Below are 14512 nucleotides of genomic sequence, written 5' to 3'. Positions count from 1 at the left end.
CAGCAAACTGATGTTGCCTGGCAATAGTTACATCTTATCAGAGACAAAGTGGAGCTTAGAATACGTTTTAGGAAGAAACAGATGAATGACTAAGGCCATTAACTGTAAAAAGTTCCAGATTATCAGTGTTGCAAAACTTCAGAGATATACAGTCCTGAATGTACCTATCCTGTACGACCACAGCTGAGGGGCATAATTCTGACAAAGGAAGTGGTTTTCAGGCCTACACACTGAGGTTAATGCCTTTAAACCCCTACATGTGTCAGTGATTGTGGTTTAACAGGGTGACGGCCCATTTGGCTCTGAACAAGAACTCAACAATGTAGCCATGCTTAGCCGTGTATTTGACATGACACTGAGATTCCTAACATGCCAGGGAGGAGGAACTGATGCTACATGGGTGGCTGTGAGCGTCAGCAAGAAACAGAGAAAGTTATGTGTAGGGCAACACCATTTCTTTCAGTCCTTCTCCACAGGACATCTTCAAAGTAAAAAATCAGGCTGTCTGTAGTCCACACCATACATCTGTCCACCTATTCGTCCAACACGTGTTACCTGGGATAACCTTTTGACTTTCATGCCACAAGGACAGAGATTTACATCCTGTTTTTGTAGTGGTGATAAAGTGAGTTACTCACCCATGTCCAAAGGGTAAAAGGCAACACATGCAGATGCTCTCTCACATCTCCCTCTGTCACTGTGAGGACTTTATGGGAGATGATTCTATGGAGCAGATGCTTCTCTTACAGACAGATAGAGTCACTCCAGACGTCAGGAAGACGCTGTGTGTCTGTGTGCCGTGAATGTAACCAAATTTCCATCATACCTGTTGAGGTACTGAGAAAAAACAGTCTCTAGAACACGTTAAATTAAGTTTTTCTAAATCATCTACAAGTTCAGGCCATATAAAACATAGAAAAAGAGATTTAAAAAAGAGGGAAGTAAAACTGTAATACAAGAAAAAAAACTGAAAATGTGTTAGGTTGAACAATCAGGTTAATTGCAGCAAAAGAAGACAGCAAGTTGACCCTTGGAAAACATGAGTCTAGCAACAAAGGGAAACACTTCCAGTCAGCAGGAAAACTGTCAAACACATGGCAGTCCTAATCAGAAAACTGGAGAAATATGTGTGTTTCTTTGTGTGTTTCACATCTTTGAAGAAGTGGCTGAAAAGCAGATATTCCTGCTGGCAGAGTTTGGAAGAGACCTGTCCCTCTGAATTTCCTGGTCGGACAGTAGAGGCTGTAGATATGGTTACCCCGCAGAAAGCTGAGGGGACTACATTCCAATTAGACTGAGCTGCTGCTGGCCTTGATAGCTCTCAATGGGAGAGGCAGATGGAACTGATATATATGTGTGTGTGTGTGTGTGTGTGTGTGTGTGTGTGTGTGTGTGTGTGTGTGTGTGTGTGTGCGTGCGTGTGTGTGTGTGTTCGCTAACCTCATCCTAGATATTGCAGAAGTTTTCCAACAATGCTAAAAGCATACATCCGTAGAAATCTAATAAAATCCATAAATTGTTCTGCTGGAATGCTGCGGTGCAATGTATGGCGAGCAGGCCACAGGAAGCAAATGAACCCCCCCCAATTAAAGACAGACAGATCAAGTGTGTGTGTGTGTGTATGGGCACGCATGTGTGTGTACACTGTGTATGAACACGTGTATGCTTAAGGTGCTGAGGTAAATTAACCAAGCTAAAGCTAGCTTTGTGGATTAAAGCAACACAGTCACTATATTTACATACGATTTAGCAAGTGCGTCGATGAAACTCCATTAACCATTATCACAAATATTATTCCTTTCCAGATTTAAGTATTTATTTTTGTGGTCATAATAACAAAGAAAAATTCAGGATTAATGTTTCATCACTGTAACACTTAAAATGAAAACTCACATGACAGATTAAGGCAATGTGAGCATGATTCTAGTTCAAGCAGCATTTGGAGTTTGGAACATCGGTGCCAGTTAATCTGCAGATGGTACCGGTTTTACAGTGACCTCAGTCTGTCAAGAATTTCAAATAAATATTAAAATTGTAGTTAAATCTTGACTATCAGCAATAAAGAAGGAGTAAAATATAACATGAAAAACTGTTTAGAGAGAAAGGCATTATTATAGATCTATATATAAGATATATAACAACTTTGAGGATGCAATAAGACCTGAGTGAAGTGCAACTGAATTGGAGTAAGACCAGTACCTGAAACACTTACCAAAGTGTGCATACTGTATCTGGGTGGATACTGTGGTTAAACTGATTACACAGTAGTAACAATATGCTGTGTTTTCTATTGTCAATGTTAACATATCGTTGCCCAACGTCATCATGGTTATTTATACAACTGTTTTTACAGGGAGAGTAGCGCTCCTTGTGATGAGTAAACTGGACTTTTGGTGTAAAATCAATGGAGTGTTCCTTTAAAATCTGTTCAAGTGTTTATCTGAAAATTTCTCACAGTGAGCAAATTAGACTATGTGTACAACTCAGTTACCTGCTCACTGACTTCATTCTGTTGAGTCAAGACAGCTGCCTGCCTGAAGTAGCTTTTTGATTGGCTCTCTGTCATCCAGTACAGTATGAGGAATTAGAACAGGATCCTTAATACATTTCTGTGTAGCTGTAACACTGAAGATGTCAGTAAGACCCCTGACTTCAAGTTCAACATCCCATTAAAAGAGAATTCACCGTCTCAGAGGCGCGGGGGGAACACTTTAGCGGGACGATTTAACTCAAAGGAAATGAGCCGCACAGAACAGTATGTTACTTCTCTTGCAGGCTCAATCTGCTCAGCGATTCATCAACAGTTTGAGCCACACAGCTCAGCTCAACATCAGTTTTTCAACAAAGGATGACGTTTGGGCTCGATGCTAAGACACACAAACATCCTGATGGCCTCTCTTGTGAAATGTAGTATCAGTCAGAACTACATTTAATGGAGGAGATGAGTGAGGACCCCGAACCTCTTAAATGCTATTTAATCACTTGAAGCAGCAGCAGTAACTATGCAATCCAGCACTTAGACTGCCCCTTGCTGTTTATCTCATCTTAATAATTGAGGAGAAGGTTGATGGATGCGTTTAATAGCTGGAGAGAACAAGACCACTTACACGGCCCATCAATCTCAACCTGCTAGGGGTGAAAAAAAAGACAAGAGCCTTCTCCATATCCAGGGGATTTGGCTGCACCTTTTAGGGAGCTTTTCTCTGATACGTTGAGATAAATTGAGTCTTTTTTGGGGGGGCACCAAGATACAAAGGCTGAAGAATGAGAATGAGAGGGAGGGAAGAGAAGGGGTGGGAGGAATGAGAGGAGATGGTGAGAGAAGACAAAGAATGAGAAATGAAGAATTCAAGAAGGAGAGAGTTTGCTGAATTTCTCAGGGACTACAGTGGAAGAAGCATTGCATCCATTTCCTTACTGTGCCACTCTGAGTTCAGGGGTAAAGCCACAGGGAAAAGGGAAAAGTGGGGACAGACAGAAAGAAGACAAGAGCAAAAGGGTAAAAGGGAAGTGAGACGAGACATATTTCCAGAAGAAGTTACCACATGGGTCATTCATTGCAATCTTATCTACTGTCTGATCTGAAATAAGAGGTGTAAAACTGCAGGGACAAAAGAAGAGAGAACAACGAGTCCTGACACCTGCTGTCATCTTTTTATTTTGTTTACTACACAAAGAACACACTGTGTATTTCCAAAATGCTCATGAAAGTCGAGATGTTTTTTTTTCTGTCATGGTTTAACACACAAGCATATCAAAGTAATCGATTTCCAGCTTGAGTTAGAGAGAGTCATGCTGTGATTAAAACCTTTGTATGAAAAATAAGTGTAACAGGAATAACAACTATGGAATATTCGAAGACAGAAGAAAATATATCCCAAGTTTTATTTACACAATGCATTACATTAACTATTATCTAGTAGTTGCAACTTATTGCCACAGCTGCCCCTATTGAGCTAAAGACAGGATTGCTTTAAAACTAACTTTAACCCTAACTTTAACCTAAGTGGTTTTACTTACCCATAACTATCCGACAGCGAAATGTTTTCATGGTTGTGTGTTCACTAACAATCCTGTTGTGATAAAGTAATTTCTATCCAGATAAAGTCGAACCTTTATCCTTCTTTCCAACGCCATTTTTCAAAATAAACACTGTGAAATGCATCCCACACTTGCCGCATAAATGAACTGCATCCTTGCCATCAAAGACCACAAGATTCTGCTCTTAGCTCCCCTCCCCTGCTTTGCTTAGTTAAGAAATAATATGTGTGATGATATGAATGCGACTGTTGTAAGTAAGTGGTGAAGTATTGACAGAAAACAAGAGTGATCTTAATCTAATTTCCTGCCTGTGCACGTTCAGGTCAACATCTTAATGATACTTTGGTTCTGAAAATTTGTTTAAACCAGGGAGGTTTTGGTACATTGTGTTACTCTTTTACACGCATGAGGTGGGGGGCCTGAGGAGGGAGGTTATGGGGGTAGCGGGAGGAGAGAAAAGCCAGGACGAACACCTGCTTGCAATTTTACAGAAGAGAGGAGAAAAAAAAATCTTAAATCTGGGCTTGGATGGCTGGCTGGCATAGGAACACGGCATCGTTTTTCAGATCAATCCGATATTAAGCCTACATAAACGCCAACTTCTCTGGAGAACGGGCCAAGTGTTGACATTTTTGACACATGGCCAGAGGCCCTTGTAGGTAGGGCTACTCTTAAACAGAGAAACGTGATAAATGTCTTTTACAACTTTCACACTATTGGAAATTCAGCTCACCCATATGCACATTCCAGGCAAAGCTCAGTGTCATAAAATATCAAAAGAAGACATGCTGTCTGTGCCACTGTTCTGCTGTTAAAGCATGAGGTGGGATTTAAAACGGGTTGTATGGCTTGTCTTCTTTTGGTGTGTCCCCACAACAAAAGAGCTGTTTAATCATCCCACTGGGACACTTAATTCCGTTTAGTCTGAGAGATTAAGAAAACATTGCCTCTGTGATCCATGCTGACACTCTGTAATTATCCAAATATCTTCACTTAATGGTCAACAACAGGCCAGATCTTTAAAAGACAACGCCTCTTTACAAAATAGGGTGATTGGATTTATAGATGACATATCAACAGAATAGTCACACTGGGTATTTAACCACTAAAACTTTGAAGGCAGTCATTACATTCCCACATTAAATTACCAGCTTTCCGTTTTAGTAAAAATCTGAAAAAACAGTTTTGATTTCACTAACTCATCCTCTTAGCTACAACATTTTTTCAGCTGCCTGTGGTTAAGAGTCTGTATGAGTCTGTTTGTATGTGGATATTGTAATGCTTGTGGGTGCATTCATGTATCCATGTATGTACTGTCCTGTATGTGTACATGCATCTGTTTATATGAACATTCAGAGCTTGCTGTGGATTTGTAGATTTGATGGATCCAAAACCACAATGATGTGGACCTCTGAGTCTGTACTGTCTTTCCGTCTCAGGCTCTATTCTGACTTTCTGGCCTCGTCAAGAGGGAAGATATCAAAGGACAGCCATCTGGTTCTCACAACTGTTCCTCCCTCTGTGCCTCTGTCTCTGTAGTTTTCTCTCCTTCTGTCTTTGTTTCTCCACATGTATTAGAGAATACAAGTAGGGGATTCTGTGAACTGACTTGAGGGAAGCGATCTTGTCTTGATGTATCGATCAAAAGGACCAAAATATGTCACTGACTCCCAGGCAAGAGAGAAATAATTTTCATTTACCATACGGGGAGGACCAATGCAGGGAACTTAAACTTTACTAACATTTGACATTCAATTTTCCAAAAACACACTTTTTGGACATTTCCTCTAATCTGTATGTTATATAGAAGATATTTTACAGTGAAAATATAATGTGAAAAATTTCAGCTGTGATATTCAGTACAAAACAATACACAGTAAACCCTTACAGTTTTTTGCAAAAAGTCAAAATGCTCCCAATGTTAAGCATCACTAGAAAACATGAATGAGTTTGAATAAACTGATTCAGGCACTGCACACACTTTTTACCCAACAACCCAGGTCTTCATCCCACACCACTGGCACACAAACATTCGAATGCACATTTGCATGCACGCACACACAAACCCTTACACAGCTGTCAGACACCAGTACACACACACAGATCTCATCTCCACCTGGGAGCAGAACCTCCACCATCCACATGATGAACTATGTGCGAAGCCTTCATGGTGACTGCACTTAGTGTACATTTCTCTGGAGCTGGACCACGACCTGCAGCAGGGCTGCTGTCTGCCACAGCTCTACAGTGTGGCAGACAGCTCTACAGTCTTATCAGTTTCTTCAACTGATAAGAGGAATCTTTGAGAACAATGCGTCCAATTATTTACGAAAGAGTCTGAAGGGTGACTGAGGAGCCGTGCAGATATGCACACATCCAGTCTTAAGGAACTATGAAAACAAACAATTTTGGGGGGTTTATTTACGCATTCCTCTTGACCGAGTTCTTTGACAGTGTAAGTGTCTCTCTAATACAACCACAGAGCTGCAGGACCAACAAAGAGAAGTGAAGTAAAGTAATTCAGACAGCCAACAAGTAGAACAGTAAGTAGGAGCAGTGCTTCAGTACCAGCCAAGGATGTGTTACATCACACTGCTTGGAGGGAAACTTGAACCATAAAAAACATTATGGTTCCAGGCTTCCAGAGCCACCTCTTACAGACACAGTGGTATTCAAGATAATGTCAGGGACGTGCAGGGTCATGGCAAATCTTGGTATCTGTTTGTTTGTTTGTTTGTTTGTTTGTTTGTTTGTTTGTTTGTTTGTTTGTTTGTTTGTTTGTTTGTTTGTTTGTTTGTTTTTACATCAGGTACACATACAATATGCCCTATTTACACATAATTCAGCACCCTGGACAGTGATATGTAATTACAAAACACATGATGAAAATCAAAAAGCTAATTTAGCTCACAATGTGAGCACATTTGTTGCCACTTTAAAACATTTAAGTGCACATCAAATAATTCTGACAAATTAAGGATGTGATTACAGCACATCCTTGTTGATCCTCTGGAAGTGTAAACTTAGTTTATTCCAATAACTGTAACTTTACAAGAACAATGAATTCAGGAAACTGACCAACTAAATACTCTTTCTATAAACTTATAATATAGAGCGTGTTGATCCCTCTGGAAAATCTATGTTTATCTGTATTGTTTTATTTACAATTTTGTACTATTTTGACAGGTTGTCACAGGTGGTTAATATGTTGATGTAAATAAGCACAAAAATGTAGCTATTTATTCAGAGTATAAGTTATTGAATTTCTTCTTGACAAAAAGGTTTTAGCCCAACGTGTAGTAAATTGGTCTTTGGTATTATTATGTCATGTTATCATCTGCCGCTTTTCTGGGTCCAGGCCCAGGTCAGGGGGGCAGTCCACCCAATTCACAATGCACCGAAGTCCTATGGCGCCTCCACGGGTGGTGAGCCCATGGGAGGTGGTTCCACCCGGAGTGGGATTCAAACCCACAACCCTGAGAGGTTGAGTCTCATGCTCTACCAACTGAGCTAACCAGGCGGCTGGTATTATTATGTTTTTGATTGAAATGAATCCATGAACTCGTGCCCATCTGTAAGTTTGTATAAATCACTGCTGTGCACAATTTTATCTGAAATCTGATGTGCTGCACAACGTGGAGTTTTTTGCTACAATCTCATCTCCGACATAAGTCGCTGTACGCGGGTGTCCACACACCTCGCCACAGACAGAGATCTCTTAAGGTGTTATCAGTCAGACCACTTAAACACTTGGGCCCAGGAAAAATGGGTCTCCTCATAATTCCCTGTAAATCTCTGTGAGATAAAGCTCTGCTAGCTTCCCTTTGTGTGACGACAGACACCAGTATATGAGTCAAGATGAAAGGATAGTCTTTCAACACTGAACGGAAACAAACAGGCTGAGGAGCCCAAGCATACCTCCAGCCCCCCTCCTCCTCCTCTCTCTCCACTTCTCCTTCCTCTCCTCTCCTACGTGCTCTCTTTCCATCAGTCATAGGGGAGTCCTCCAAATCATCAGTCAAGCATGTACAGGGTCAATTCAAGGATGTTAGCTGTTACTCAGAGGGTGCTTGGGGCTTTGTTTCAATCATCTAAAGTTACCTGGATGTACAAGAGTACCTAAATTAGCTGAGCACTAAGTTCCCATTAAACTCATCTTTTTTTGATCATAGTGCTCATGTGGCTTTTGAGAAAAATCAATGACATGTCTTTTCATGGAAAAACTGAAGCACTGTGTTTATACAAAATGATTAAAAACAAATAAATAAATACATACATACATAACTGCATCTTGGAAATGCCAGTATTTCTTTTGGCCTTTATGTGAGGAGAGATACAAGACCAGAGTTAAGACACACAATCTGGATTTTTACAAGTTCTGTAAACAAAGGAAATGTAGTCCATCTAGCCACTGTATACTGTCTGTGCACATATAAACATATACATCTAATGTTCAATATTAACATAGCTTGTGCATGGATATGATTGTTGGTATATAATAATCATTTATAGTAACAACAATATAACGTAGCAGGATCTAAATAAAAAGTCTCAAAACATTTCTGGGACTTTCCTGGTACGTGACTGCAGCACACGAATACAGATAACATCGCCATTTTCCAGAAGTTCTGGCTGCCAACAGTAGCTGACAAAATACAACCATTAACAAATCCTCCCATTCTTACCACCGTTACTCATCAAGATGGAAACAATGTGAGTTTGATCTCATTTTTTACCTTTTCCACTCTCTAATTGTTTCCTGCAGTCATTGTCAGTGTAAACTCCTCTGTTGGCACAGGGCTGGTGTAGACAGTTCTCCAACACATGAAGCCACCGGCCTCTTCTCATCACCTGCAACATGAGCAGAGGTTCACAATATTTTCCGCAGACACCCCACTCCTCCTTCGTGCAGGTGCCTCAACCCACCAGTAGGATTCACTAATAATCTACAGTTAGTGCAAGGTTATGATCCCACTCTGGCTTCCCACCCACAAAGTCTTCCACATTTGATAGATTGCACATGGTGGGGGGAAGTGTTTTGTTTGTGTTGCTGTTGATCCAGTGTTTGCTGTTTCTGGGTAATGAGGGAACCACAGCATTATATGCAGTTCATTACTGAGACAAATGCACTGAATGTGAGTTTTAATTGGACTGGTATTTTATTTGCTTGTTAATTTCCCCCAAGCTCACAGCTGCAACAGTAAAAGACACACTATCAGAAAATGTCAACAACAAGGATAAAGTGGGTGCAAGAATGTAACTGATTACACCCAAAGAACCTATCGTACTCTACATGTAACTAAAAACTGTATATTACCTTCAGTCCAACATATGAATATCATTCAATTACGAGTTAGGGGAGGGAGCCAAATAGCATGTGTCTCAGTTATCACACTGCTTTCACTATCACCACACTGCTGGCCACACATAACACACACACAGTCATACACTGAGAGAACATATGTATACTCTGTATGTGGAGTAAGTTTCCTGTGATACATTCAGGGCAGTAGTAGTTTTCTTTGTGGTAAATACAAGCACAAGAAAAAACTGAAGAACTAATGAAATGAAAGACATTTCTGAGGCACATCTCACCTTTTGACATCTTGTAGGTATGATGAAATCAGAAAGTCACACCAATGGTGAAACACAGTTACACAACAATAGCTTAATCCATTATGGCATCTCTGGCTTTGTTCTACACAAAGAAAATCTACTGATTCTGATTATTCCATTTGAATGAATTGATTTTACTGCAGTTTTTTTGCCCAGTGTGAGCTGTTCAAACAAACCCCTCATCTCCCACCAGCCACTTCTCCTCTCAACCTCACATTGTTCCCCATGACCTCAAAGACATTCACTTAACCACGGCACTGACTTCATTCGGTTACTCACAAAGTCTCAAACCCTCCTGTCATGAGTAACCTATGTACGTGTGATAGAAAGAAGGCAAAAGATGAAAGCAGGACACATCACCCCAGAGAGGTTCTCTTTGCTCTGCAATGCACTCTGCTCGTCAATGAAGGACTTAGACTTCAAACAGTCGCAGTCCAGCCAGAGAAAGACACAGAGGAAAACAAAGCACCACTCAGCGACTTTTGATCCTGTCACTCTGTTCTATTCATCCAACAAAAATGTTGCTTGAAAAATGTTGTTTTTAACAACCTACATTTTAAAAGTTTTGTCTGCACTAAGGTACCATACATCTGCTGTCACACAAAACACATATATGTGACTTTTTATACTTTTTGGGGGGGTTGTTGTAAATGCAACTTTGAGTGCATGTTATCACTAATTTTTTTGTTTGTTTGCTTTTGTTGAAAAGACATGGTTGACATGGTAAACTATTTTTTCAGTGTTCATCTTCTTATATTGTTGAATGTTTTATTCTAGCCAAGTCATACCTCTTTTCCACAGGAGAAATAGCATTAAGTGTGCTTTAGACAAAACCCAGCATGAATGAATGGAGATGCTGTTTGGTTTTATTCCCAAGCAATTATCCTATTGGTGAGGAAATCACTGCTTTTAATCACAGAGGAGAAAAACAATTCAGACAGGATTACTTTCCGTCAGACAAAGCTCCCTCCGGACAAGAGCATTTAGACTGTCTATTTGTTCACCAAAGTCTATTTAATATCCTTCTGATTCTCACCATTCTCTGGCTGCTCTGCTTATCTGTACTCATATTTTCCACTGTCCCGCTTCAGTTTCAATAACCACTAAAGGAAACCCACAGCGGTAGAAAACAAACTTAAGAACAGTTTTAGGTTGCACCCAAACACAGAGTTCAGATGAGCATTTCCTGTGTTATCTCTTTCAGTTTGATTGTCGTTTCTCTACAAGGCGAGGATCAGCCAGCATGGAGGATCATTCCTGGTGCTGTGTGGCGCGTCAGTGTGGAACTGATTCAGGAAGTAGGGAGACATGGTGGTTTGCTGGTGGCGGCTTCACACTTGTGATAGAGCCCATGGGTCTTATGTCTGCCAACAGTATCCTAAATCAACCTCAGCAATCTCAAACCCAAACTATTGCTGAATATTAAAAAAATACTTTTTTACCTGCACTGAAATAGGAAAGAAATGAACTTGTTTAACATCTTTCTCCTCCTCCTCCCTTGTCTCTCTGGAGCATGCAATTTTAAATAACGTGCAAAGACTGAATCACCACTGACACCAACTTGATAACAGAAAGTTTACAGGTTGATTTCAGTTTTCCATAGATTTTCTTGACATTTAATTAGTTCTGATGGCGTTTGTGTGTGATAAAGCTACTCTATACTTAAAAAGTATAGAGTATAAAAAGTTTAGTGTTCCACTGTAGCAGTTAGAGTTGACTTTACAGAAACTAACAGCACCAACAGCAGGCTGTTGGTTCTCAACTGTATTCTCAGATTCTCAGATATATATACAGAATATAATTGTCAACATTTTTGCCTCACTGCCACATCTGGATGGAACTCTATTATTGGCTCCACTTTTGCACCATATGGACAGAGTCAACTTATATTTACATAGTTTTGTGCAAATAACAAGTGTCTAGTTATTTACACAAGCTGTATCCATATCACAACATTACTGCACAACATCTCTTGTGCAGTTTCCCCAACCAGTGTATATGGTGTCATATACAATCCCTTGGCCACCAGCAGTAAAAAACAAAACTAATTTAGAGACTCGTTTAAATCCACTTTTGAATCCTGAAACAGTCCTAGCTGATACTGAGATGTCCTGAATCAAGCTCAGCAAGGGGGACATACTGCTGATTCCATGCATGCCTTCTCTCCAGGACACCTCCTTTTCACATCACACCAGCAACCGCACAACAACTCTCTCCCTCTTTCCCTTTCTCTCTCCCGCTAATTTAATGTTGTGTTGTTTTTTCTTGCCTTCTAAGAGCTTGTCTAAATGGCTGACGTTGATGAATGCATGTAAAGGATACGCTGAAGGTAGGATATGGTTACAAGCTAAGCCGGGAGGGAGGGAGAAAGGGATGAAGGGATAAGAGGGAGGAATAGAGGGAGGGATAGTTTATAGATGGGCCTGGGGGGGTGGGGGTGTGCAGAGGGTCAGGATATTTGTCTTCCAATGAGCCGTGACTCTGAGAGAAAGAGGAGGGGAGAGTGGGATGAGAGAGGAGAGGAGGGTGAGAAGACATGACGGGAACAAGATTAACGGAGACTGCCACAGCATCTTCACTGATAGACCAAGGGAAGGTAAAAAGGTATTAGTTTAAATGGAGCTTTTATGGGCCCGACTGGATTATTCCTGATTATGTAATAACACTAAAAGCTGTTGTTCAGCCTTAATTTAATTACCTTTTTCTTATTTGTAAGTCCAGAAAAATGTTTCTTTAATGATGCCTGCCTTTGTGTATGTGTGTGTGTAGTTGTGTGGTACCGAGTGATAGAAATCAACAGAGAGAGGCAGATACACAGGCAGATAAATGAACAGAGGGAGAGAAAGTGCATCCCTGTGTTGGAGTGTGTGTGCCGTTGCTTGGAGGGATTGTAGAGTTTGTTTATTTGTTTTTCTAGATGGCTCATAAAATGTGTGTGCATGTGTGCGTCTGCTAGTGGGTGTGAGTGTGTAGTGTGCGTGTTTCTCTTAGGGCATGCACAGGGCAAAGGGAGTGTGTCCCCCGTAGGTGTGTAAACACAACACGGCATGCAGAAACACACACACACGCTGCCCCCGTCCTGAGGTGTTTATAAGTCCTGAGAGTGGAGATTCCCTTCTCCCTGAGGGCAATCTCATTCCAGACCAATTAATCATATACCCACTCACACAGACTTTCTCCTTACAAACACAGTCACACACAAGAACATACAGGGTGACTTTAAAAAGGCATTAATCATGTACACACATTGACCTAAACATGATGATATGTGGCATGTGGAAGCAGCATTCAAACCATTTTGACTTCGAGGAAAATCCTTGAAATTATTGCCACATAAAAGTAACAGCGGGCTCAGAAACCGTCCAAAGGAAATGAATCATTTTGAGTCTCCATGAGCACAAATGTGAGAAAACATTCTAAAGGTATTTTATCAAAATTGAAAAAAGCTACAAAAAGCATTTAAAACAAAAAGTTGCATTATGAGAAATGTAGCAAACATCTGGATATTTTGGCATCCATTGTAACAATGATGACCTTTTTTCTGAGGGACAGTCCAATTTATTTTAAATTGGACTGTCCCTTTAAAGTGTCTTTACAAAAGATGATGCAGATTTCTGTGGGATGCTCTGCAAGGGTTTCACCTGTACCATGACACCACAACAGCTAGGCATTCAATGTGCAGCTTTCAATGCTCATCCTGAGTCCCACCCGCCCTGTAAAATTTGAAAAATAAATAGTTTTAAACATTGATTCAGCCGCCTGGGTAGCTCAGTTGGTAGAGCATGAGACTCAATCTCTCGGGGTTGTGGGTTTGAGCCCCACTCCGGGCGGCACCGCCTCCCATAGGCCCACCACCTGTCGGAGGTGGTGGGACTTCAGTGGATTGTGGACTGGGTGGCAGTCGCCCCCGTGACCTGGACCCAGACCCAAATAAGCAGCAGATGATGACATGACATGACATGACATGACATTGACATTTAAAGTATGCATGACGCATGCTTGCATGCATCATCACTACTGTGTTGTTTAGTGTATTTGTTTACTCAGTTGCTGATGAAAACACAACCTGGATGTGTTGCTGTGCTACCACTGTAGACATATTTACAGCAGCGGGTATTCCTCCAAGCATGTGTGTGTTCTCTGTGTGTGTTCTCGTGTACACACGTAGACTTGTCTGCATAGCCGTAAGGTATTCAGGATCAAATTTATGGGCTAATGTTCCTGTTAGTGTCGTCATGATCCAGCCATAACTGACAGGACAGAAGGATAAACACATACAAACACAGGTACAGAATGGAGAGAGAAGCTTGATAGGGAATGAGATTCTAAAAAAAGCAAAGCTCGACCTAAACCTGCCAGTCTCCGCCACACTGCTCTGCTTTATGCTGGGTTCAGCAAGGCTATGTTTTTCCGTTCTCATGCAACACCTCTCTACACACCCATAAATCTCCACTACTTAACTACCAGCAATAAAAACAACAAAAAAACCCCATCTCTGATTAAATAGCTGGAAGACAGGTCCTTGTACTGCAGACTGTCTTTACGGCCAGTTGCCTCTCAGATTTTTATCCAGTGGTGTTGAGCTTTGTGGGGTCTGGTCTGCAGTTAAATACCTCTCAGATATGTCTCCTCTGTAATGAATAAACTTAAGCCAGTTGCTGTGTGACTCGCGCTATGTTGTCATCACACATGTTGGCACACAAGGATGTTGTGGGTGTTTGATTTATTCACAAACACATGCCTTCATCTTTCCTCCACCCTCTCTATCTCTTCTTGCATTCCTCTTGTCTTCCTCAGCTTTCTGTTCTGTCTCCCTCACTTTCTCTCTCCCTCTGCTTGTGTCTTTGATTAAACA

At 41.0% G+C, this 14512-nt stretch overlaps 1 non-coding gene across 1 annotated transcript; it reads left to right on the top strand.

Annotated features, from left to right (window-relative positions):
* The first annotated feature begins 13414 nt into the window (after positions 1–13414).
* Positions 13415–13487, top strand: trnal-caa. Its single transcript has one exon. It is a non-coding gene; the product is annotated as a tRNA-Leu (tRNA).
* The last annotated feature ends 1025 nt before the right edge of the window (positions 13488–14512 follow it).

This window comes from Toxotes jaculatrix, chromosome 8 (genome assembly GCF_017976425.1).
Source record: "Toxotes jaculatrix isolate fToxJac2 chromosome 8, fToxJac2.pri, whole genome shotgun sequence".
Taxonomy (NCBI): domain Eukaryota; kingdom Metazoa; phylum Chordata; class Actinopteri; family Toxotidae; genus Toxotes; species Toxotes jaculatrix.
The sequence above is the reverse complement of the archived record's forward strand: the minus strand, read 5'-3'. Positions and strand labels throughout refer to the sequence as shown.